General features: G+C 43.9%; 1 protein-coding gene across 8 annotated transcripts in view; it reads left to right on the top strand.

Annotated features, from left to right (window-relative positions):
* Positions 1 to 24,596, top strand: part of LOC137439046 (protein 4.1) — a 320,573-nt gene that overhangs the window by 60,623 nt on the left and 235,354 nt on the right. For 2 of the 8 annotated variants that reach the window (XM_078767693.1, XM_078767691.1), the window contains exon 1: positions 9,626 to 9,740. The exons of the other annotated variants lie outside the window; for them this stretch is intronic. The gene's annotated coding sequence lies outside the window, so the exon portion shown is untranslated. Of the gene's footprint in view, positions 1 to 9,625; positions 9,741 to 24,596 lie in introns of those variants that run through there. 8 annotated transcript variants of the gene reach the window in all.

Here is a 24,596-nt window from a genome sequence, read left to right as displayed (position 1 = left end):
CCTTTTACAAAATCTCCCAGCACCATACACAGCACGTCTCACCTTCGGGGTTCTTCTTCCTCCCTGCACCAAAACCTGCAAACTTCCATTCGGGTTAAGCACAGCATCGTGATCTTAGCAGGGACTTTGCACATATTCCATCTTTTCCTCCCGCCGCGAGTGGTTTTCTAAGTCCCCGGTCTCTTCAATTTCAATGCCCACTTCCACTTTTTCTTTACTCACCTCGACGACCGTTGGCTTTAATAAAATTCTCTCTACCTCATCGGTCGCCGGCTTTTCCAAACCCCGTGTCGCGATTTCTACCCCGGTCCGGTTACCCGTGCTTTCCTCCACTTCGCTCAACCAGCGCTTCTCGACCCGCGTTACCTCCTCGTGCACCCCTGGGACCCTTTCGCCCACCATGCGATCCATGGTCTCCCCATATTTTTGCATGCGGTCACCCATTCTGTTGGTTATTGCTTCAATTTGGTTTCCCAATCCGTTCGTTATTGCTTCCATTTTATTACTCAATTTCTCCCCCTCTATTCTCAGCATCTCGGTGAATTGCGCCATGAAGTCCCCCACATCAAAGCCCGCTGCTACGGTCACGGGCGCGGCAAAATTTGGTGCCGCTGTAACCACGTGCGCGAGAGCGCCATTTTGTGCACCTGATACCCCCTCAACCACACCTTCTTTACTCTCCTCCACCATTTTCCCCACTTCTTCCCTGGGGTCCTGGGTCGATTCTACCCCACTCTCCTCTACCGGAACCCAGCCGTCTTGATCTGCCATAGCGCGACTTTCAAAATTCGGGTTTTTTGTAAAACAAAATCAAATTTCGGTGTCTTTATAATTTTGACCAAATTTTTTCCTTGATGTTTTTTAAAAATTTGGTTCGGGCCTCGAATCCCACTCCTGACACCAATTGTTACGGACGCGGTTTAGATGTTATTTTGACCGAGCGGTTGGTATGACCGCGACCGAACAGTTATTCCCCGACTAGACCCCGATTCCACCCAGACGTTGACCAAATCGCGCTATGCTAAATCAATGATGGAAAGGACACAACGACTGGGATAGATGAAACGACGCAAGGGGTACAGTTCTCAAGACCTCCGGAGGAGGGTATAATTACAGTGGTGGAGAAAAGGGGGTAGATTACACGGCAGAGTGAGGTAAAAGACACAGAAGAGATAGGCACTTAAATACCGTCTTATCTTAACCCAGACAGACCACAGACAAACGGAACAAGGCTGACTTACACAGGGATTGATGGCAGGAAGGGACAGGTAGTCGATAGCACAAGGTGCACCTTGGCTCGGGGACAGGATAAAGCACGGTCCAGTCCAGAGATGTGGGGAGGCCTCACAGCGCTCGGAGGGTACGTCTTGCTTGCTCCAAGCTCAGCGCGCATCTGACGTCACCTCCCTCTTCCTGCGCATGCTCAGCGGGGAGTCACACGCCCTCGGCTGGTTGGCTCCGCCCCCCTGGGGCCGGTCCGCCGCTTCCATTGGGTGCGGGGGTTACCGGGCTCCGCCCTTGACGAGGAGCTGACAGGGAGCCCCTATTTGGTAACCCCCGTCGAGCACATGTTCGATGACGGCTCGTTGGGAAGGCCTCATGCCCTCCCAACACCCCCTACCAACCAAGCCGGAGTGAGGACGCGCACTCCCTGTGCACGCCGCCGCCGTTGCTGTTGTTGTTGTTGTTGTTGCTGAACCGTGAGGAAGAGCTGCGGGGAGGTATTGGGAGGTCCTAAACTTCCTAACGGTGCCATACAATCACATTCTGGTGCAACGAAGGGTCAGAATTAATGGAAACGAGTCCTTAACTGACATAGACTAAGAATAACTAGCAAGATGTCCTATAGTTGTCTTACATGAGATGCGGTGAACCTGGGCACGACATTTAATGGGGGAAATAGGGGGAGGTCAGGTCTACAGAGTTGTTTACAGAAAATGGGACTAGGGAATGGGGGATTGGGGATAGTTGGGAAGTATTGAGGAAATAGGGGAATATTTACAAGCGGATATGGATGGATGCAAATCCCATATCCGCAACAATATATATATATATGATATATATATATATATATATATATATATATATATATATATATATATATATATATATATATATATATATATATATTATATTATATTATATATATATATATATATATATATATATAAAATATATACATATATATATTATATATACAGACTTGGCATTTAATATGGAATATTTTTTTTTTCTTGACGGGTTTACTTTCTTAACTCAGTATATCAATCTGGTGAGTTTCTTTCACACTTTGGTGATGTATTTGTTAAAAGAACCATGTCACTGATTGTCTGTCGCAGCAAGAAGTCAACAACAGGATTATATCACAGGTGGCGTGGCAAAATGTACGGACAGGTGCATTTGATGATTGGCTTCACAGTCGGGTATACAAGGGTTGTTGCGTTCTGTATTAGTGGAAAACAACTGCTGCATGTCTCCAAAAGTTATTGCCGCTTCCTCTGGAGATGGTCCGTCAACTCGACAATGCTGTTTGTCATGGAGTGGTGGCTTTACGAAATTACGGCATGAAACGGCGTGCTATTGCTCGGCAGTATGGCATCACTCAAGGTCAGGTGTCAAAGATCCTGAAACAAAATGCTCAGAGGGGTGTCCCTACTCCAATACCGAGGCCAGGACGTCCCCGCAGAACCACAAGGAGGGATGATCGCCAGCTGCACCGGTTAGTCCGCAATGGCCGTACCAAGTCAGCTAATCGGCTTAGGGATGAGTGGCAGCAACTGACAAATGTGCCTGTATCCAGAAGGCGAGTCAACCAACGACTGGTTCAAGCAGGCTATCGTGCCAGGCGTCCCCTGAGAAAGCCACGCCTGACCAGACAACACCGCCAGCGCCGATTGCAGTGGGCCAGAGAGCACCGTCAATGGCAGCCAGGACACTGGAATCACGTGATCTTCAGTGTCGAGTCTCGATTTCTGGTCTATCGTCAAAATGGCCGCGTCCGAGTGCGCAGACAAGTGCATGAAGCCGACAACAAAGATTGTATAGTGCCAAGAGTCCAAGCTGGAGGGGGTGGGGTGACGGTTTGGGCTGCTTTTCATGCAGGGGGGAAAACTGACCTGGTTGTTCTGAATGGAAACCTGAACCAGTTCAAGTACAGGGCCATTCTGGAAGAAACATTACTTATATTTGCTCGTGCAGCCTTTCGAGGAAACTTTGTCTTCCAAGATGACAATGCACGGCCTCATCGTGCTCGCATGATCCAACACTTTCTTGCTGACCGTGGTGTAGAGCATATGGAGTGGCCTGCCATGTCCCCGGATATGAATCCCATAGAGAACTTGTGGGCAGAATTAACGCGTCAAATCGACCACTTGGACCAGCAGCCGACCTCTGTGCATGAATTGCAGCAGGCTATTGTCACTGCATAGCAAGAGATTCCTGTCCAAACCTTGGCAAATCTCGTGAACAGCATGCCTCAACGTGTACGTGCTCTCCTGAATGCTCGTGGGGGTTGCACGAAGTACTGAGCTGTAATTTTACTGTCCGTAATCCCAGTCGTAATTTAACTTTTGTTTTTGTTTAAAAAAAATTTGGCTAATGTGCAAAATGAAGAGATACTTCTGGAAAACGTACAGAAGTTTAACACAGTACTGTCCATGAATTGAGTTCGATATCAGTTTACATCACTTTCAAGGATCAATTTATTTGTTTCGAAATGTCAAATGTGGTTTTTGTTTCTTTTAAAGGTCACATTAACTAAATGTAGAATAATTTCAACATAATTCCAATGAACTTTTGGTTCTAAGACGTCTTGAAAAGTAAGTTCACCCCCACAAAAAAAATATTCCATATTAAATGCCAAGTCTGTATATATATATATATATATATATATATATATATATATATATATATATATATATATATATATATATATATATATATATATATAGACATGAAATGATCTACTCCACAAATTTGAGCAAATAAGCTAGAGCAGATCCAGTCTCAGGCAACTTCACCCACTTCACAGCAAGCTTCCTCAGGCCAAGAGACCACGAGCCCCTGCGTGCCGGTACACACACACACACACACACACACACACGCACACACACACACACACACACACACACACACACACACACATACACATATGTATATATATATATATATGTATGTATGTAAGTATATATGTATATATGAGGCAGTTGCAGGAGAAGTACATGGAGAAGAGGAAGAAGTTATTTTTTGGGTTTGTTGATCTGGAGAAAGCATTCGATAGGGTTCCACGCGAAGTATTGACATGGGCATTGAGGAAGTTAGGAATGGAGGAATGGTTGATCAGAGTAGTGATGGCAATGAACAAAAGAGCGTGCACAGCTGTAAGGACGAAGGACGGGAACAGTGGTGAGTTTGAGGTGAAGGTGGGAGTGCAACAGGGGTCGGTACTAAGTCCAATATGATTTGTACCTGTGATGGAGGTGCTGGCTCGGAACGTAAAGGAGGTTTTACCGTGGGAATTGTTGTATGCAGATGATCTGGTGTTGATTGCGGAAAGTATGGATGGACTGAAGGAAAAGATGAACAAGTGGAAGGAATGTATGGAGACAAAAGGTCTGAAGGTGAATATCGGAAAAACGAAGGTGATGGCAAGTGGTAAAGCATGTGGTGAGGTGGAAAGAACTGAGAAGTGGCCATGTGCTGTGTGCAGGAAGGGTGTCGGAGTGAACTCCATTCAATATGCGCTGAGTGGGTTCATGAAAAATGTAGTGGTTTGAAAGGGTCATTAACCAGTGTGGCAGCTTCATTCAAGTGTAAGGTGTGCACAGAGGGAGCTGCAGATGGAGGAAATGTTGAGTTGGATCTTGGAGACGGCGTGATGCTGGAAGGTGTGAAAACATTTTGTTACCGAGGAGACATGCTGAATGGAGAAGGTGGATCAGACTCGGCAACGGTTGCTCGAGTGAGTTGTGCATGGAAGAAGTTTCGGGAACTGAGTGGCGTGCTGATGAGGAGGGGAGTGTCGTTCAAGCTGAAGGGAAAGGTGTGTGCTGCATGTGAGAAGTGTTATGATTTATGGGAGCGAGACATGGGTAATGAACATAGAGCAGCAACGAAGGCTGGAAAGGGTGGAAATGCGAATGGTTCGACGGATGTGCGGAGTATCGTTGAGAGAGAGGAAGACAAATGATGAATTGCGAAAGATGATGGGAATAGAGCCTGTGATGGATGCTGTGAAGAGAAACAGGTTGAGATGGTTTGGTCATGCGTTGAGGAAGGATGAAAGTGACTGGTTGAGAAGAGTGATGGAAATGAATGTAGAAGGAAGTAGAGGACGGGGAAGACCAAGAAAGACTTGGCTGAAGATGGTGGAATAAGAAATGCGGGCAAGGGGGTCAACAAGGAGATGCAAAAAATAGGGCAAAATGGAGAAGATTGTCATGGGGACCGCAAGGCTAACCCCCGCTCTAGCAGGGAAAATGGCCTTAAAATGCCTGTTGTTTTGTTGTTGTGTGTATGTATATATTTCATATATATTTATAACCATTGTAGCTTTATTTTGTACTCTTGGGGGATACTGCCAAATTGATTCTATGGATCCATGAGTTTAGCAACGCCGTGAGATGTATCTATTCGGGCACGTCGTGGCCTTTTTAACCGGCAAATGCCAGATGTCTTTGTCATCAATCATGGGCACGTGTATTATTCATGAATGTGCCATGTGATAAAGTGCGGTCAAAAAATAGTGCGTGATTGAGCAGACTTGTATGCCCACTTGCATGCACACATGTAGTGGTACAATACACCTGGATAAACGTCTGAATTGTAATCCAATGTTTCCTGGGCCAATTAACCGCATGCCATCGTGATGGTGTGATTTGATATCTCATGAATTGTAAAACCGAAATATCACGTCAAGAATGATACCACTTCAATTATTTGGGATACAAAGGTTCTCGTTTGCTCGCTTGTGAGCACAGTGAGGTGGGCATAAAAACCAGTCGGACTGTAAGGCCGTGTCGGCTTTGCTAATTCCCTCCGCTCTCTGCACATCCATTTGTATTCCATGGCCCTGGTGGGTCACGGCTTCAACTCCACCCCATTGAGCTGGTCTCCTGAGGACACGGCCTCGAAAGACCACACCCAATGGACGTCACGTGATTTTGACTCCGCCCACCGGCTGAAGAGTTGCCAGGTAGAAGCCAAGTCCAACCCAACCCCCCAAGGTGCTTTATTTCTGACAGTCGGTCTGGGTTATTTATATTCTAGATGCGGTTGCCATGGTGCCTCCAAGAACTCTAATTGCCTTCACCCCAGGAGTCCGTTGGCCTCCTCGAGCTCTGGGAGCAATCCAACCCGGTCTTCATTTCTGAGGCGCCTGAGCTGTAGCCATAATGATCCTGGGTGGGAGCGCGACGAAACCCCCAAGCCACACGAGCAGTATAGATTGCCGACAAATCCCAGACCAGAAGAGATGCAACATCCAAAGAAGGAATTCTTTTTGGTCATATAATCCTACAATAAGTAGTCGGTGGTTTATGGTGCAAAGGAGTTGATTCTGTGCTGCATCACTTCCCACGAGCATCACAAAACCAAAGAACAGTATTTGTTTATTTCATTTTAACTCGCCCAGTTAAACAAATTATATAAACAATCCGATGGGCATTCAAGTCTTCCCAACAGAAACATACAGTCATAAAGGCAAAAAAGAAATGGCATCATCCCTCCCATATGTAAAGTGTCTCGCAATTTTTACGTCGACGGTTGAGTGTGTTTTCCGTCACAGTAAAAGTTACAAAGCAAATAAGTCAAGATGTCCCAATCATGGATTCAGCATTTTTATTTTCCCTTTGCAAAAGACCGACAGTGGCTTCAAGTATGATATGCGTTGTCCAAATTTTATTGTGTGATGTTGGTCCTCGTCTTTCTTTTGTGTGTGGTTCAGTGGCTGCAATGGCCTCTCCTCCTGCGATGGTAACGACAAATGGTGGGTGGCATTTACACCAAATGCAAGGAGACGCAAATACATGGGATTTATACTTGGGATCCCACAAATAATGTGAGGTGGGTGATCCCACCTCGATGGGATCCCGATGGCTGCTCAGAAAATGTCAACTTGATGTGCATTCTTTAATCCCCAGATTCACCCCTTTCGTCTTGCCCTTTCCTTCTACCTTATATTACACACGTGTTTCTTGGATATGGGAAAGATTGTCATGAGCTTGAGAAAGACAGACTTACCGCAGCGCTGTAATTACTGCTCCCAGCTGCACTCCTGTTTGAACATGCTTGCTTGGTGGTGATGGGAGGGTGAAGGCCGTGGTGGTCGTTGGAGGGGGTGGGGGGTTTGGGGAGGGGTGGGGGGTTTGGGTAGGGGGTGGGGGGTTTGGGGAGGGATGAGGCCCTGCCTGGTAGCTTTGTATAAACATTCTGTTGAATAAGGCATCATTTTTTGTGCAATGTCTGCTCTCCTTACCCTAGAGATTGGTCAAGAGGAAGTTATTGTCTCCAGCTGGAACTCTTCTGGATTTGGCTTCATTAATGTGTCGAGTAATATTACCTTTGTGGCTGGGAGTAAAATACTGAGTCCTTGCCATTGGTATCGACGATGTCTTTCTTGTATTGCACGGACAAGTGGGCACCCCCTCCTTTTGGCCCACCTTTGATGGGCAATGTGCAATGTGTACATTCTTGGAAATGTACTTTATAATTCCTGTCATTTTGAAAGAAATTTTTATTGATCACAACATATTATAATTTTGAGAGATTTCTCTCATGAAACAAGATAAAGGAAGATCATTTGTAATATCGCCTACCACCAAAGGAGGCGCTATTTCCGATTATATGTATATCTTGTATATTAACACTTAGATGCAGGCGTCCAAAATCCTACATAACCGCAGCCATTTAAATTTTTTATAGATTTTCTTTCTTTCAAATCCTTTTTCAATCCCAGTCGATGCTCATGGATGTGTATTTGCTCAGAAAATGTGAATCATTGATCCTATTAGTTTGAAGAATCCCATACAAGTAACGAATCTTTTTTTTTTTTTTTGCAAAAATTAATTTTATTCTTGGTTTTTCAACTTTTTTTTCTCTAAAATGTTGAGGCTCATGGAGGAGTATTTGCTCAAAAAATATGATTCACTAATCCTTTTATCTAGAATGTATATGTCCACAACTGTCAAAAATCCTACACCCATGCAACCATTGGGCCTCGGAGGCCCCACGAATGTATTCGTGTAACGTTTTTAAATTTTCATATTTTTGTCACTGTATAATGAGGTAACCAAGTTATAGGAGCATATAATGAGGCTCATATCAAGAAAATAATTATATAATATGGTAGTACAACAACATTTATGCGGGCCCTCGAAGGGCCAAGGCCTGCATTCGTGTCGGATTTTCGGGTTATAGGTGAAGAATGAAGATTTTCCCACGAGCCTGAATGAAATTTTTATTTATTCATGTCACTGAACTTTGGGTAACAACATGAAAGTCGGTGAAAATGAGGCTCATTCCAAAAAAAATAATTGTACAGCATAGTTTTTGCAAAAAAAAACAACAACTTGTGGGCCTCCGAGACCCAATCACTGCATCCAAGGGTTAAAAACGTAAAGAAGCTGCATGTGTATGAAGCCTATGAACCCATTGGCTGGTGAGCTGACTTTCCTCCACCCACAATAATTGTCAGGGAGAAAATCATACGACCACCATGTTGGTTTTCTGGTAAGCCTACGACATCTTTGGAAGTCTCATATTCACAATTTGAATTATCGGAGATACGTATGTAACCACGATGTATTATATATGTAGATAAGCATTCGGCTTGTTTTTGCTTCATCCACATAAGCTGGATTATGTGGTGGTGGGGTGTTATTGAGGCAACGATGTGGCCAATACACCACCCAAATAAAGGGATGAGCAATTTGTATGATAAATGAAAGGTGTTTTTTTACATAATTTTGATTTTAGCGAGAGTTGTCAAGGCTGAATCGTGTAAAAATACAGAAGCGTCACCCGTCATCACATCATCATCGACGAATGACTATTGCATGCAATAATTGCAGCATCACACAAAACGATACAAATTCCCAGCATTGCAATTGCAGGCCACTGACGAGTCCTTCCGATTTGTTGGGCAACGATGTCAGTTCTCAGTACAACTCGTATTTCACATGATAATAAATAAATAAAGCTCAATATCAAACTTTGCAAAGAGTGGGAGGGCAGCTGTGTGATCCTGTTTTCACACAAGGCCAACCAAGTGTTGTTACTTTCCTCATTTGCCATTCGCCAAATATTTGGTTCACAGTAGCAGCAGATTCATTCAACAAAACCAGAAACGTTGTATGCAAGAGAAGTGCTTTGAATTTTTTGTTGAAATATTTTTTCCATAACAAGCAATCTAATATGCTCATATATACACCAGTAAATATCTGTTCCTTCTGGGAATGTGCCACTGTATTAAGCTCACATTCTTGCTCCTCATTCTTCAAACTGTAAAGATGGGATCAGAGCACAGGTGTATGACGCATTGCAGTCTGTCGTCCCAGTCTGAGTAGCTTGTTGAAGGACTTTTGCAGATATTGTGGGGGTGTCTCGCCGTGAATCCAGTGCAGAACGTCATGAAGATTGCTTGAGAATCCGGTGAAGAATTACCGTTGGCATTTGGCTTCTTCGGAGAGTGGAATTAGAACGATCCCACATGACGTCACTCCTCTCCCGCATTGGCTGTTGAGGTCTGAAAGGGATTACATTTGAATCCCGTTGCACACACACACACACACACACACACACACACACACACACACACACACACACACACACACACACACACATATATATATATATATATATATATATATATATATATATATATATATATATATATATATATATATATATATATATATATATATATATATATATATATACATACATATATATATGCAGCGTCTGTCCTGTGTTGTGTTGTCTTGTCACTGAACTGCTTTCTCAAACTTTTGTGAAATCGTACCAAACTTCTGGTATGCACATATCTCTCCCGTCAGTATGTCCTAAGGGTATTATTTTGAAAAAATTTCCAATTTTTTTTTGGGGAATTTTTTTTTTTCAACTTAAGTTTTCAACTTAAGTTTTCAACTTCAATTGTTTATAAAATGTGACATCACGTATATTACAAATACATTTGTGCAAAATAATTGTTAGAATTATGATTTGTTTAAACCATGTCAAAACGGCAACTCGGATACAGTCATTTATCTATATATCTACACATCTGGGCAGTGTCTGTGTTGTCACTTAACGACTCCCTCAAACTTTTGTTTCCGTGGTTGTGAAGTGTTTTTAATAACGTTGTGGTGGTTTTGAATCACGTGGTGGTGAGGTATTTTGAATTATGTGGTGGTGAGGTATTTTGAATTATGTGGTGCGAGGTGTTTTTAAATGACGTGGTGGTGAGATGTTTTTAAATCACATGGTGGTGAGGTGTTTTTATATCACATGGTGGTGAGGTGTTTTGAATTACGTGGTGGTGAGGTATTTATAATTACGTTGTGGTGAGGTGTTTTTAATTATGTGGTGGTGAGGTGTTTTGAATTAGTTGGTGATGAGGTGTTTTGAATTACGTGGTGGTGAGGTGTTTTGAATTACGTGGTGGTGAGGTATTTATAATTACGTTGTGGTGAGGTGTTTTTAATTATGTGGTGGTGAGGTGTTTTGAATTAGTTGGTGATGAGGTGTTTTGAATTACGTGGTGGTGAGGTGTTTTGAATTACTTGGTGGTGAGGTGTTTTTAAATGACGTGGTGGTGAGGTGTTTTTAATTTTGTGGTGGTGAGGTGTTTTTATTACGTGTTTTATGGCTGTGAGGTTTTTTATTACGTGTTTTATGGCTGTGAGGTGTTTTTATTACGTGTTTTATGGCTGTGAGGTGTTTATAATTTTGTGGTGGTGAGGTGTTTTTATTACGTGTTTTATGGCTGTGGGGTGTTTTTATTACGTGTTTTATGGCTGTGAGGTGTTTTTAATTTTGTGGTGGTGAGGTGTTTTGAAATACTTGGTGGTGAGGTGTAATCGTCCCAAACTTCCAGTCTGCACCTACCACTTCCCTATGTGTGTGCTGAGGGGTTCTTTCTTGAAAAAAAACATTCAACCTAAATCTTCAACCTAATTGCCTATAAAAATGTAATATCACAAACACAACAAATACATTTGTGCAAAGTAATTGTTTGAATTATGATTGGTGAAAATCATGACAACACAGCAACTCAGGTACAGTCATTAGACTCAGCTAAAATAAGCCTGTTCCTCAGTAACGCGCGTGCCGAGCCAAGCTAGTATATATATATATATATATTAGGGTGCATCAAACGCCCTTAGGTTCTTGGATTTTAATGTCTATTCTCTCAAATGTTACACTTGTTGGTAGAAGTATGTATGCAAAAAATAAATGAAATCAGAGGTGGTCCTGGGTGGCCACCGGCCACTTTTATATATTTAGGGCCATTTTCGGGGCCGCACTATGTAAAAATGTTTGATTTTGTTATTTTACACCCAAACCTAGTCATGTTTGGTATCAAATTGAAGGTCTTGATGAGAGGAATACAAATATAACAATTTTATGCAAAAAACGATGGTTTGATAATTAGTTTGTATTTTTACATGAATGAAATCGGAGGTCTAATCGTGGGTCCCATACTAGTAGTCTAATAATATCCTTTATTTTCTTTCAGATGGCAGATAAGAAGACCAGATTAGCAAGTGCCATTTTTGGTCTTGGCAATGCTTTTACAGAAGCAGATGGTACATTGACAGGAGTCCGCCTCCCAACTTGCCGGCAGGTTCTTCGATGCGTGATGTGGTACATCCAGAAAGAAATATGTGAAGGCAAACAAACTCAGCCACTGAAATGGAAATCTGCCAGCATCGTCCTTATCCAGCTGAAAAAATTCTACACTAAAGCAAATATTCCTATGCTTTCAGACCATCAATGCTGCAAACTAATACTTGACCTTCTTAATGACAATAACAAATTGCGTCAAATACCTGTTTCTCGCCGAGAATCTCCAAGCACTTTGGCTAAGTTGCAAACCATGAATGAACGTCTTGATAAGACCTTTGGTGTATGGACAAAAGATGCAATGACAAACATTAAGAATGAGGAAGATAGAGTATTTTTAGAGTCAATGAAATCTGACAGAGTAGCCTCATTTGGTGGTGTTGACAAGAAGAAAGTTGATAAAGATCATAGAAAAGAAAAACGCCTCTTAGCGGAAGCTTCAAGACGAGAACGTCATGAATCATCCAGTGTACAAGAGATGACAATTAGTTCTGTATGCTCTGATGATAGTGACTCTGCAGATAGCTTGGAAGAAACTGAAGAAGAGGCGATTCCAGAGTTTCAAAGGAAGCGTAGTCACCACAGATCAACATATGCAGGTACATCTGCCTTTATTCCTCATGATATTCTGAAAAGACATTCAGTTGTGTCTGTTGCTACTCGACTAAACATAACTCCTGTTCAACAGGTTGCGCTCACCAAAGCTGTAATTCAAGAGGCAGGAGGTGATCCACGTCGTGTGGCCAAGTCGTACTCAACTGCTGATAAGGCTCGACGATCAATAACAAGTGCTATCGCCAAAGATATTCAAGAAAATTGGATCGCCCCAACAGCTGCAACACTTCACTGGGATGGCAAGCAGATACCAACGCACGCTCACAAACAAGAATGTCAAGGAAGAAAGATTGCCAGTGTTGGTTGGGAATGCCACTGATGTAAAGCTACTGGGGGTGGCTAGATATCCTCCTGGAAGTGATAGGTCATCAGGTGACATCATTGCCGAGCACACTTACACGTATCTACATTCATGGAAGTGCAAACAATCAGTTGTCAACTTATGTTTTGACACAACAGCATCAAACACTGGACACGTTACAGCTGCCTGTGTTACCATTCAATCAAAACTGGACCGTGCTCTTCTGTGGTGTGCATGTCGCCATCATGTTGGAGAGGTAATCCTGGATCATGTGTTTGACGTTCTCAAAATTGAGGCATCAAAGTCTCCAGAAGTATCTTTGTTCCAAAAATTCCAGAAGAATTGGGAACGCATATCGCATGCAAAGAATGAAAGTTTAACCAAAATTGACATTTCCATGTACAATGACTATGCACAACAGCTGCTTTTATCCTGCAAAAACAAGGTTTTAAGCACAATCCGCACAAGCGCTTCATACTGTAGGGAAGACTACAAGGAAATGGCACAACTCTGCCAGGTAGTCCTCGATGATGATGTCACAAAACAAGGAACACTCCACAGACCAGGGGCCATGCATAAAGCAAGGTGGATGTCAAAGATTCTTTATTCCATCAAAATATGCCTACTTGAAGAGCAAATTTCTCTACTACCTCGAGGAACTGTAACAACACAACATCAACAGAAAAAACTGAAGGAGTTTGTTGTTTTTGTTGTTTATATTTATTGTGATTGGTGGCTCATATGTCAGTCTGCTTCAAATGCCCCATGGTTTGATTTGTGCTTTTACAAGACTCTGCTCAACTATAAAGCTGTCAACTCAACCATTTCAGTCAGCGCTGTGAAAGCCTTTGATAGACATTTGTGGTATTTAACCCCAGAACTGGTTGTTTTGGCACTGTTCAGCAATGCAATTCCTCAAAAGGATCGTCGTGCCCTTGCAGATGTGTTACTGGCCATACAACCAGATGAAATGCCAAGCACTCCAAAACACCGCTACGGTTCTGGATATGGCAAACCGTCATTTCCAAAAATTACAGAAGCGACAACCCTGGCTGATCTTGTGAACGAGGACTCGTGGTTTACAGTAAACCTTCTTCACCTAGATATGACCTTCCTAACAGAGGATGTTGACACTTGGCAGAACAATGAGCACTTCAAGGCAGCCAAGTCCATTGTGGATGGGCTTAATGTTGTGAATGACCCTGCGGAGAGAGCAGTAAAGCTCGCAACTGATTTTGTCTCAACTGCAAGAAGAGAAGACCACTTCCAAAATCTTCTTCAAGTGGTTGAATGTGACCGCAAAGCGAGGCCAAATTTGCGGAAACGAGCAAAGTTGGAGTAGTGACATTGGCGTTGTGCTTAATACATTTTCAAACTTTTAATCAATGAAAGTACAATACTACAACACTGTACTACAACTTTGTAATATGAAGAACGATTTTGGTTAATTTTACATTGACATGTAAGGTTGTTTTAACTGTTTGATATTAGGCATTTAGTAAAAGTAGGACTTTACTTTTGTATATAGGTATAATGGTTAATTTTACATTATCTTGTAGTTAATTTTACATTATCTTGTAAAGTAGTTTAGCTGTGGCCCTAAATGGCCCTAAATATATAAAAGTGGCCGGTGGCCACCCAGGACCACCTCTGATTTCATCTATTTTTTGCATACATACTTCTACCAACAAGTGTAACATTTGAGGGAATAGACATTAAAATACAACAACTTTTTGAAAATCATGGGGCGTTTGATGCACCCTAATATATATATATATATATATATATGTATATATGTATATATGTATATATATATATTGTGAGAAACCACCGGTGAAACCACCTGTTCTCACCCACATTTGGTGCCCCGCCCACCGCGTGACGTGGCCTCCTTGGAGCCTCACGCGATCGGGAGGCGATTCGGCACGTGATTGGTGGAGAGTCCAGAGAGCGCGGTCGCCATCTTATGCAACAGACGCGGCTCGAAGGCTCCGAGTGGGAAATCTCAAAAAGGGCTTTCCTTGAATCCTCACGACAGCCGAGTTGGGCTGGTCGATTACAGTTCGGTATTTTACGAGCGAGTAACTCCGGAAGAGAACGAGTGATTCCCGGATCTCGTAGATTGGAACCGCGAGTGATTGCCTGCTTCGTGTTGGAGCTGCTGGCCGACCGTTCCTGCCGGCCTTGTGCGGTGAATTCCATCCTGTTACCCTCCGAGTCCCGGAGATCGTCGATTGGAGCCGCGAGTGATCTTACCTGCGTCCTGTTTGAAGCGTCTGTTGCCGACAGTTCCTGCAGGCTTTGTGCAGTTTATTCCATTTTGTTACCTTTCATGGTTTTGTGATCGAGCCAATAAAGCATCGTGCCTTACCCCTAGAAGGCCGATTAAAACACAACGGTGTTTATTGAGTTCTCTCTGTCCACTCCGTGGACTACTTGAAGCCCGGACATTAACGTCCGTATTCCGTGCTGGGAACCATTTCACAGCCGGGATCGCGACAATATATATATATATATATATATATATATATATATATATATATATATATATATATATATATATATATATATATATATATATACACATACAGACTTGGCATTTAATATGGAATTTTTTTTTTCTCTTGACTTGGGTTTACTTTCTGAACTCAGTATATCAATCTGGTAAGTTTATTTTACCCTTCGGTGATGTCTTTGTTGAAAGAACCATGTCACTGATTGTCTTTCGCAGCAAGAAGTCAATAACAGGATTATATCACAGGTGGCGTGACAAAATGTAAGGACAGGTACATTTGACGATTGGCTTCACAATCGGGTATATAAGGGTTGTTGCGTTCTGTATTAGTGGAAAACAACTGCTGCACGTCTACAAAAGTTATTGCGACTTCCTCTGGAGATGGTCCGTCAACTTGACAATGCTGTTTGTCATGGAGTGGTGGCTTTACGAAATTCTAGCATGAAACAGTGTGCTATTGCTCAGCCGTATGGCATCACTCAAGGTCAGGTGTCAAAGATCCTGAAACGAAATGCTCAGAGGGGTGTCCCTACTCCAATACCTAGGCCAGGACGTCCACGCACAACCACAAGGAGAGATGATCGCCAGCTGCAGCGGTTAGTCTGCAATGGCCGTACCAAGTCAGCTAATCGGCTTCGGGCTGAGTGGCAGCAACTGACAAATGTGCCTGTATCCAGAAGGCTAGTCAACCAACGACTGGTTCAAGCAGGCTATCGTGCCAGGCATCCACTGAGAAAGCCACGCCTGACCAGATAACACAGCCAACGCCAATTGCAGTGGGCCAGAGAGCACCGTCAATGGCAGCCAGGACACTGGAATCACGTGACCTTCAGTGACGAGTCTAGATTTCTGGTGTATCGTCAAGATGGCCGCGTCCGAGTGCGCAGACAAGTGCATGAAGCCCACAACGAAGATTGTATAGTGCCAAGAGTCCAAGCTGGAGGGGGTGGGGTGACCGTTTGGGCTGCTTTTCATGCAGGGGGCAAAACTGACCTGGTTGTTCTGAATGGAAACCTGAACCTGTTCAAGTACAGGGTCATTCTAGAAGAAGCATTGCTTCCATTTGCTTGTGCAGCCTTTCGAGGAAACTTTGTCTTCCAAGATGACAATGCACGGCCTCATCGTGCTCGCATGATCCAACACTTTCTTGCTGACCGTGGTGTAGAGCATATGGAGTGGCCTGCCATGTCCCCGGATATGAATTCGATAGAGAACTTGTGGGCAGAATTAACGCGTCAAATCGACAACTTGGACCAGCAGCCTACCTCTGTGCATGAATTGCAGCAGACTATTGTCACTGCATGGCAAGCGATTCCTGTCCAAACCTTGGCAAATCTCGTGAACAGCATGCCTCGACGTGTACGTGCTCTCCTGAATGCTCGTGGGGGTTACACGAAGTACTGAACTGTAATTTTACTGTCCGTAATCCCAGTCATAATTTAGCTTTTGTTTTTGTTGAAAATTTTTTTGGCTAATGTGCAAAATAAAGAGATACTTCTGGAAAACGTACAGAAGTTTAACACAGTACTGTCCGTGAATTGAGTTCGATATCAGTTTGCATCACTTTCAAGGATCAATTTATTTGCTTTGAAATGTCAAATGTGGTTTTTGTTTCTTTTAAAGGTCACATTAACAAAATCCAGAATAATTTCAACATAATTCCAATGAACTTTTGGTTCGAAGTCATCCTGAAAAGTAAGTTCACCCCCACAAAAAAAATAATCCATATTAAATGCCAAGTCTGTATATATACAGTCACTTGAAAAAGTAAGTACTTTTCAACGTAAGTACAAAGTAAGTAAAGTTTTGACTTTTTCAACATATTTCAACATACAGCTATTTGATCTTCATTTCAACAATATTGATGGATAAAGGTGATATAATATAACAAATATCATAAAACATTTACATTTTGTTGTCCATTGTGTAATTTAAATAAACATAAATGCAAATTTCGCATGTGGAAAAAGTAAGTACACCCTTGGCTCTAATAGGTGATATTGCCCCCTTTGGCAGAAACAATCTCAAGTAGGCGTTTCTTATAACTGTCTACCAGTCTCTGACATCGGCTGAGAGAAATTTTTGCCCACTCCTCCATGCAGAATTCTTTCAGCTGTGCGATGTTTGAGGGGTTTCTTGCATGCACAGCTCGCTTCAAATCCCCCCACAACATCTCGATGGGATTTAGATCCGGGCTTTGACTTGGCCATTCCAGAACCCTCCATTTATTTCTTTTCAGCCATTCCTTGGTGGATTTACTGGTATGTTTAGGGTCATTGTCATGTTGCAAGGTCCACCTTCGGTTGAGCTTCAACTTTCCGACAGATGGCCTCACATTATCCTCAACACCCTCTGGCACAATGAATAATTCATCGTGGATTCTATGATGGTGAGCTGCCCAGGCCTTGATGCAGCAAAGCTGCCCCAAACCATAATATTTCCACCACCATGCTTTACAGTTGGTATCAGGTTCTTGTGGTCAAATGCTGTCTTTGGTTTTCGCCAAACATGTCTTCTGGTACTGTGGCCAAATAACTCTACCTTTGACTCGTCTGTCCAGAGCACATTGTTCCAGAAGTGCTGGTTTTTGCCGAGGTGTTCATTGGCAAACTTTAATCTTGCCCTGATGTTCTTTCTGGACAGCAAAGGTTTCCTCCTGGCACACCTCCCATGCAGATAAAATTTGTGCAGCCTCTTTCTAATGGTAGACTCGTGCACTTTGACATCAACAGTGGCAAGAGCTACCTGTCGATCCCGTGATGACATTCTGGGGGTTCTTAGAGACTTCTTTCAGCATCTTGCCGTCTGCTCTCGGGCTGAACTTGCCGGGGCGGCCTGGCCTGAACAAGTTGGCAGTTGTTTGGGATCTTATCCACTTGGAGATGATCTTCCGGACAGTCGAATGATTGATTTCATATTGTTTGGGGATCTTTTTAAATCCCTTCCAAGACTCGTAGCCACCCATAACCTTCTTTCTGAAGGCCTCAGAGAGCTCTTTTGAGCTAAGCATGGTGACACTGCACACTTCAACAACAAAGAGCAAACCAAACTAAATGTCTCAGGTTTAAATAAGACAGTTTCCTCCAAGATCCTCTCTAACGATGTTCTAATCATTTGCACCTGAGCTGGTGCACCTGATTCTAATTTTAGGCATTTGAAGTAGTGATAAATGTGGGGGTGTACTTACTTTTTCCACATGCGAAATTTGCATTTATGTTTATTTAAATTATACAAAGGACTACAAAATGTAAATGTTTCATGATATTTGTTATATTATATCACCTTTATCTATCAATATTGTTGAAATGAAGATCAAATAGCTGTATGTTGAAATATGTTGAAAAAGTAAAAACTTCACATGGGGTGCACTTACTTTTTCACGTGACTGTATATATAATATATATATATATATATATATATATATATATATATATATATATATATATATATATATATACTGTATATATATATATATATATGTATATATATATATATATATATATATATAAATAATCTGTGGATGTGCGGAGTATCGTTGAGAGAGAGAGGAAGACAAATGATGAATTGCGAAAGATGATGGGAATAGCGCCTGTGATTGATGCTGTGAAGAGAAACAGGTTGAGATGGTTTGGTCACGTGTTGAGGAAGGATGAAAGTGACTGGTTGAGAAGAGTGATGGAAATGAATGTAGAAGGAAGTAGAGGATGGGGAAGACCGAGAAAGACTTGGCTAAATATGGTGGAAGAAGAAATGCGGGCAAGGGGGTTAACAAGGGGAGATGCAGAAAATATGGCAAAATGGAGAAGATCGTCATGGGGACCGCAAGGCTAACTCCCGCCCTAGCAGGGAAAATGGCCTTAAAATGCATATTGTTGTTGCTGTCGTGTGTATATATATATACATTGTTACTGTCCGCGGATTAGGATGTTCGCTTCCAGCCCTAGCAGGGAAAATGGCCTTAAAATGCATATTGTTGTTGCTGTCGTGTATATATATATATATATATATATATATATATATATATATATATATATATATATATATATATATATATATATATATTGTTACTGTCCGCGGATTAGGATGTTATTTTTACCGAGCGGAGGTATAACCGCGGCCGAACTGTTCTTCCCCGATTTGCCCAAACGTTGGCCGTATTGCGCCACAGCTACTCAATCTGGAAAACTCTAAAGCGACCGAATGCAAAGAGGAAGAAGACGTACAGAAGAGTAACTGGGTTTATTATTATTTACACACAGAAGCAAAAAGAAAGCAGTCACGTTTATTTACAGGGGACATGAGACGCAGGTGACACAGTGCAAATTACTAGCTTATACTGACTTAGTTTACTACCCAGGACAGAACAAACAAAACAAACTCACGTAGGCAAAATGGGGAACTTGCAGGCAGGAATGGCTGGAAAGGATGAGCAGGTGGGATCACAGGGCACAGCGAGCGGGTCCACTCCGGGCGGGAAGCGGGGGGGCCGGCGGCTCCTTGTAATCCTCTGGACTACTACACACTCAACCTCACCACACCCAATGGATATTCCTACGTCAATAAACCACGCTCGGAGGGCCGAGGTGGTGGAATTGCCGTTATCCACCGTCAAGACATCAAGACCAACCTCATCTCCATCTCATCTGCTCCATCATTTGAACACCTGGCTTTAAAACTCTCTGGTCACACGCAGTCAGTCATGGCTGTCGTCTACCGCCCTCCCAAACCACACCCATCATTCCTGTCTGACTTCTCCTACTTTCTGACCCAGCTATGTTCCCTCTCCCCCTCAATCCTCCTCCTTGGTGATTTCAATATCCACATGGACTCCACTGACTCCACAATAACCACTGACTTCACTGATTTACTCACCTGCTTTAACCTCACTCAACATGTCGACTTTCCTACCCATATCCGTGGTCACATTTTGGACCTTGTCTGCTCCACTGGATTAAATTTGCACCATCTCTATGGCTCCGACCTCACCCTCTCTGACCACTTAGCCATCACTCTGACCATCAACATCCCCGCCCCAACACCAAGGCATTATCGCACAATCAACTTCCGTAAGCTAAACGCTCTTTCACCTACCTCATTCTCATCCACCCTCTCTGAAAAAATGTCCACTTCTCCCTTCATTGACCTCCACACCCCTTCCGACCTCACTGACTACTACAACCACACTCTCTCCTCCTGCCTTGACCAGCTTGCGCCTGTAAAAACCAAAACAGTTTCTTTCACCCATTCTGCTCCCTGGTTTACCCCTGAACTCCACCTGATGAAAACTCGTGCTCGCCAACTTGAAAGACTCCGCAATAAAACGGGTCTCACAGTTCACTCCCAAGCCTACAAGGACCACATACAACACTACAAAGATGCCCTCTCCCGCGCCCGCTCTGCCTACTACTCTCAAATTATCCACTCTGGCTCCGGAAACCCAAAAGCACTCTTCTCGACAATAAACAAACTCCTCCGCCCCCTGAACACCACCACCCAGTCATTCACAGTAGACAACTGCATCTCCTTCCTCTCTTTCTTCCAACGCAAAATTGACAACATCTACAACAGCTTGACCACCGCCGCACCCGCTCCCCCTCCAACCACCTGCCCCCCCTTGTCCTGCCATCCCCTGTCTCGGTTCTCCCCAATCTCTCCTACTGACCTCTCTGAACTCCTCATAGGAATGAAAACTGCCACCTGCACTCTTGACCCCATCCCCTCCAGCTTTGTCAAAGCCTCCCTCCCTGCTCTCTCTCCACTTATCATTGCAACAATAAACTCCTCCCTGTCTACAGGCATCGTCCCACCTTCCCTCAAAATTGCTGCTGTTACCCCCATTCTAAAAAAACCTGGTCTAAACCCTGACACCCTAAACAACTTCAGACCCATCTCCAACCTACCCTTTCTGTCAAAAGTTTTGGAACGCGCTGTAGCCACTCAACTCAAACATCATCTCTCTGCCAATAACTTGTATGAAACATTCCAATCCGGATTCCGCTCCAACCACAGTACTGAAACTGCTCTCCTCAAAATCACCAACGACCTTCTCCTCTCCTCTGACGCTGGCAACCTCAACATTCTCGTCCTCCTCGACCTCAGCGCTGCCTTTGACACCATCGATCACACTATCCTCCTCACCCGACTTGAATCCACCTTTAACGTCACCGGCACTGCCCTCTCTTGGATTAAATCATACCTCTCTGACAGATGCCAGTTCATCTCCATCAATAACTGCAAATCCCCCACTGCTCCCCTCCCCCAAGGTGTCCCCCAAGGTTCAGTTCTTGGCCCCCTCCTCTTCATCCTTTACCTGTCCCCGCTCGGTCACTTAATCCGCCGTCATGGTCTCCAATTCCACTGCTTCGCCGATGACATCCAGCTTTTCATCTCCACCAAGTCCGTCTCCACCGACACCCACTCTATCCTGACAAACTGCATCACTGAAATAAAATCCTGGCTTCAAATCAACTTCCTCAAGCTTAACTGTGATAAATCTGAAATAATCATCATTGGCCCAAAAACGCTCACAAAATCCACCCATAACTTTGCCCTCAACATCGACGGTATCCCAGTATCCACCTCCCCTCACATCCGGAATCTTGGCGTCATCTTTGACCAAACCCTTTCCTTCGACAAATACACTAAACAGATCACAAAGTCAGCCTTCTTTCACCTGAAAAACATTGCCCGTCTCCGCTCATCCCTCTCCTCCACGGCTGCAGAAACCCTCATCCACGCCTTCATCACCTCCCGTCTGGACTACTGCAATAGCCTCCTCTATGGTTCACCCTCAAAAATCACCAATAAACTCCAATACATTCAGAACTCCGCTGCCCGTCTACTCACTCATTCCCGGACCCGTGACCACATCACCCCCGTCCTTTACAAGCTTCACTGGCTCCCCATCCCCCAGAGAATCCAGTACAAAATCCTCCTCTTGACATACAAAGCCCTCCATAACCTGGCCCCATCCTACCTGGCTGACCTCCTCTCCAGACACACTCCCACCCGCAACCTCCGCTCTGCTGGTACCAACCTCCTGACCCCCTCCATCCGGACCAAATTCAGATCCTGGGGGGACAGGGCCTTCTCCATCGCTGCTCCCACCCTCTGGAACTCACTACCTCACACCATCAGAGACTCCTCCTCACTCACCACATTCAAAACATCACTAAAGACCCACCTGTTCAACGCTGCATTCAACATTCAACCCACAGCATTTAACCCCTGACTATCTCTTCTCCTTCTCCCTCCTTTTGCTTTAAATATTTCCCTATTGATTCTTGTCTTGTCTTTTTTATTCTTGTCTTATATATATGCCGTATATCGCTGCTGTTTGTTTTCTTGATTCTTGTCTTTTTGCAATTGTTGTTTTCATGTATTGTTATGCATTATGTTTTCCACTCTGTCAAAGCGCCTTTGGGCTTCTGGAAAAGCGCTATACAAAATAAATGAATTATTATTATTATTATTATTTACAGCGCACACCGTCAGGGCTTCACGCGGCTGGTTGAAACGGGGCTGCACTCCTCTGCTGTATCTCTCGTGTAGCTTGCTTCGTAAAAGCTCCTCGGCTTTCTCTTGGACCCTTCCTTTTCGTGTACCTCTCCACGCAGCTCAGCTCAGCCTTTCTCTCACTTCTCTCCAGCCCATCTCTTTTGGGGGACACCCCGCGGCGGGTTATATAGGCCCCGCCCCTCAACCTTTGCGAACCTCCCCCAAACGCTCTTCCTCCGCCCTCTCAAACCAAACCCCTCGTGCTCGGTTGGTTGTTCGGGGCTGGCTCACTCCTCCCCTCTATGACGAGGTGGAGACACGCCCTTCTTTCCCAACCCTGCCTCATGGCCAATGGTGGTTGAAGAAAACCGCCCAAAATGCAGTTGGCCATTGAAATGAAATGAAAGGGGATCTACTCTTATTTCACTTGGTGCAATGGAGTATTTAAATTAATGGGAGACACAGCCTTACCCTAAGACACATAATAAGATATAAGCTACTGAACAAGGGTTTTATCGTGTCCTGCAATGTGGTGTTTATGGAATAACTACCGAGACGCCCTTTGACCTTCACACTACGGAGGTATTTACAAGGAATCATTACATTTTACAGAGGGTGATATTTACAACAATTTACTATACAATACAACACAATAAAAAAACACAATCCTCATATCCACAACACTGCACCCTCCTCCTCTTAGGCACATCCCGGGCCTACAACTTTAATTTAGTGTGACACGTAGGTGTAGTTCCCTCTACTTTTAACCTGACCCTGAGTGCGACAGTTATAAAACATAAATAAATGTGTCCCGCTGCTCCATTGCACCCTGCCTAACAGATTCACGCCCACAGTTAACCGAATTGCGGAATGGTCTTCAAACTACACACTGACGGTGGGGAGCATTATTTACAATTGACGCTACTTTTATTTACCAGACTAACCCAGGACCTGTGATTGTTCTTTCTGGGGGGGGGGGGGGAGACAGTCTGCTCTGCATCGACGCACCATTAAAGCACCCTAACACACCAATACACCCTCAAGCACCAATCGGTGCACAGTCATCATTGTTCATCAGTGTTCATGAATAATCAAAATAAACCAACAACCCCTAACCCTGCAGGTGGTCTCTTGCTCTTCGGCTCCCTCTGCTGGCTATTATTATTTCTTCCAGTTGTTGTCTTTTTTTTCCTTTGCTGGCGGCCTATTTGAACTGAAAATGAAATGCACCCAACGTGTCCTTTTTTTAAAATTTATGTTATTTATGGCCCACAGGGCCGACTAGTGTGGTTCACCTGTGGGGCATCGGTGCCCTGTGGCCAAGGTCCGCCAGCAAGATTTCGGGCCCTCATGGCCGGTTCCAGCAGAGGGGCCATGCCCCAACCCATGGGGTCCATCAGTGGTGCCCGGCCACAGGCACGTGGTCCATAATGTGGTGCATCGATGCAGACAGCTGGTTCTGGGAATTTCGGGCGCACAATGGCCGACTCACGCACGCTCCCCTCGGCGCCCAATGGCGCACAGGTCATGTGGGAGACAAAAGGGGGACAAGACAAATGAGCGAGGGGTAAGGTCACAAGGGTACACATCAAACAAGGCAATGCAAGGCGAAATGCGTACGGAGGGCGAAGTGAGAACGCTCGTCCCTACCGTACATCACCCCCCTGTCACCTACACTACCCTTGCCCTTACCCCATATGTACAAAATCTACACATTACAAATTCGTCGCTACTGTCACGTCTTCCCCATATTTCCCCTACACCAAATTCGTCTCCACAATCCCTCTTTCCAAAATTTGCCATCACCCAATTCATCATCAATCCTCA

This window comes from Myxine glutinosa, chromosome 13 (assembly GCF_964187855.1).
Source record: "Myxine glutinosa chromosome 13, kmMyxGlut1.1, whole genome shotgun sequence".
Taxonomy (NCBI): domain Eukaryota; kingdom Metazoa; phylum Chordata; class Myxini; order Myxiniformes; family Myxinidae; genus Myxine; species Myxine glutinosa.
This window is presented reverse-complemented; position numbering and strand designations above follow the sequence as displayed.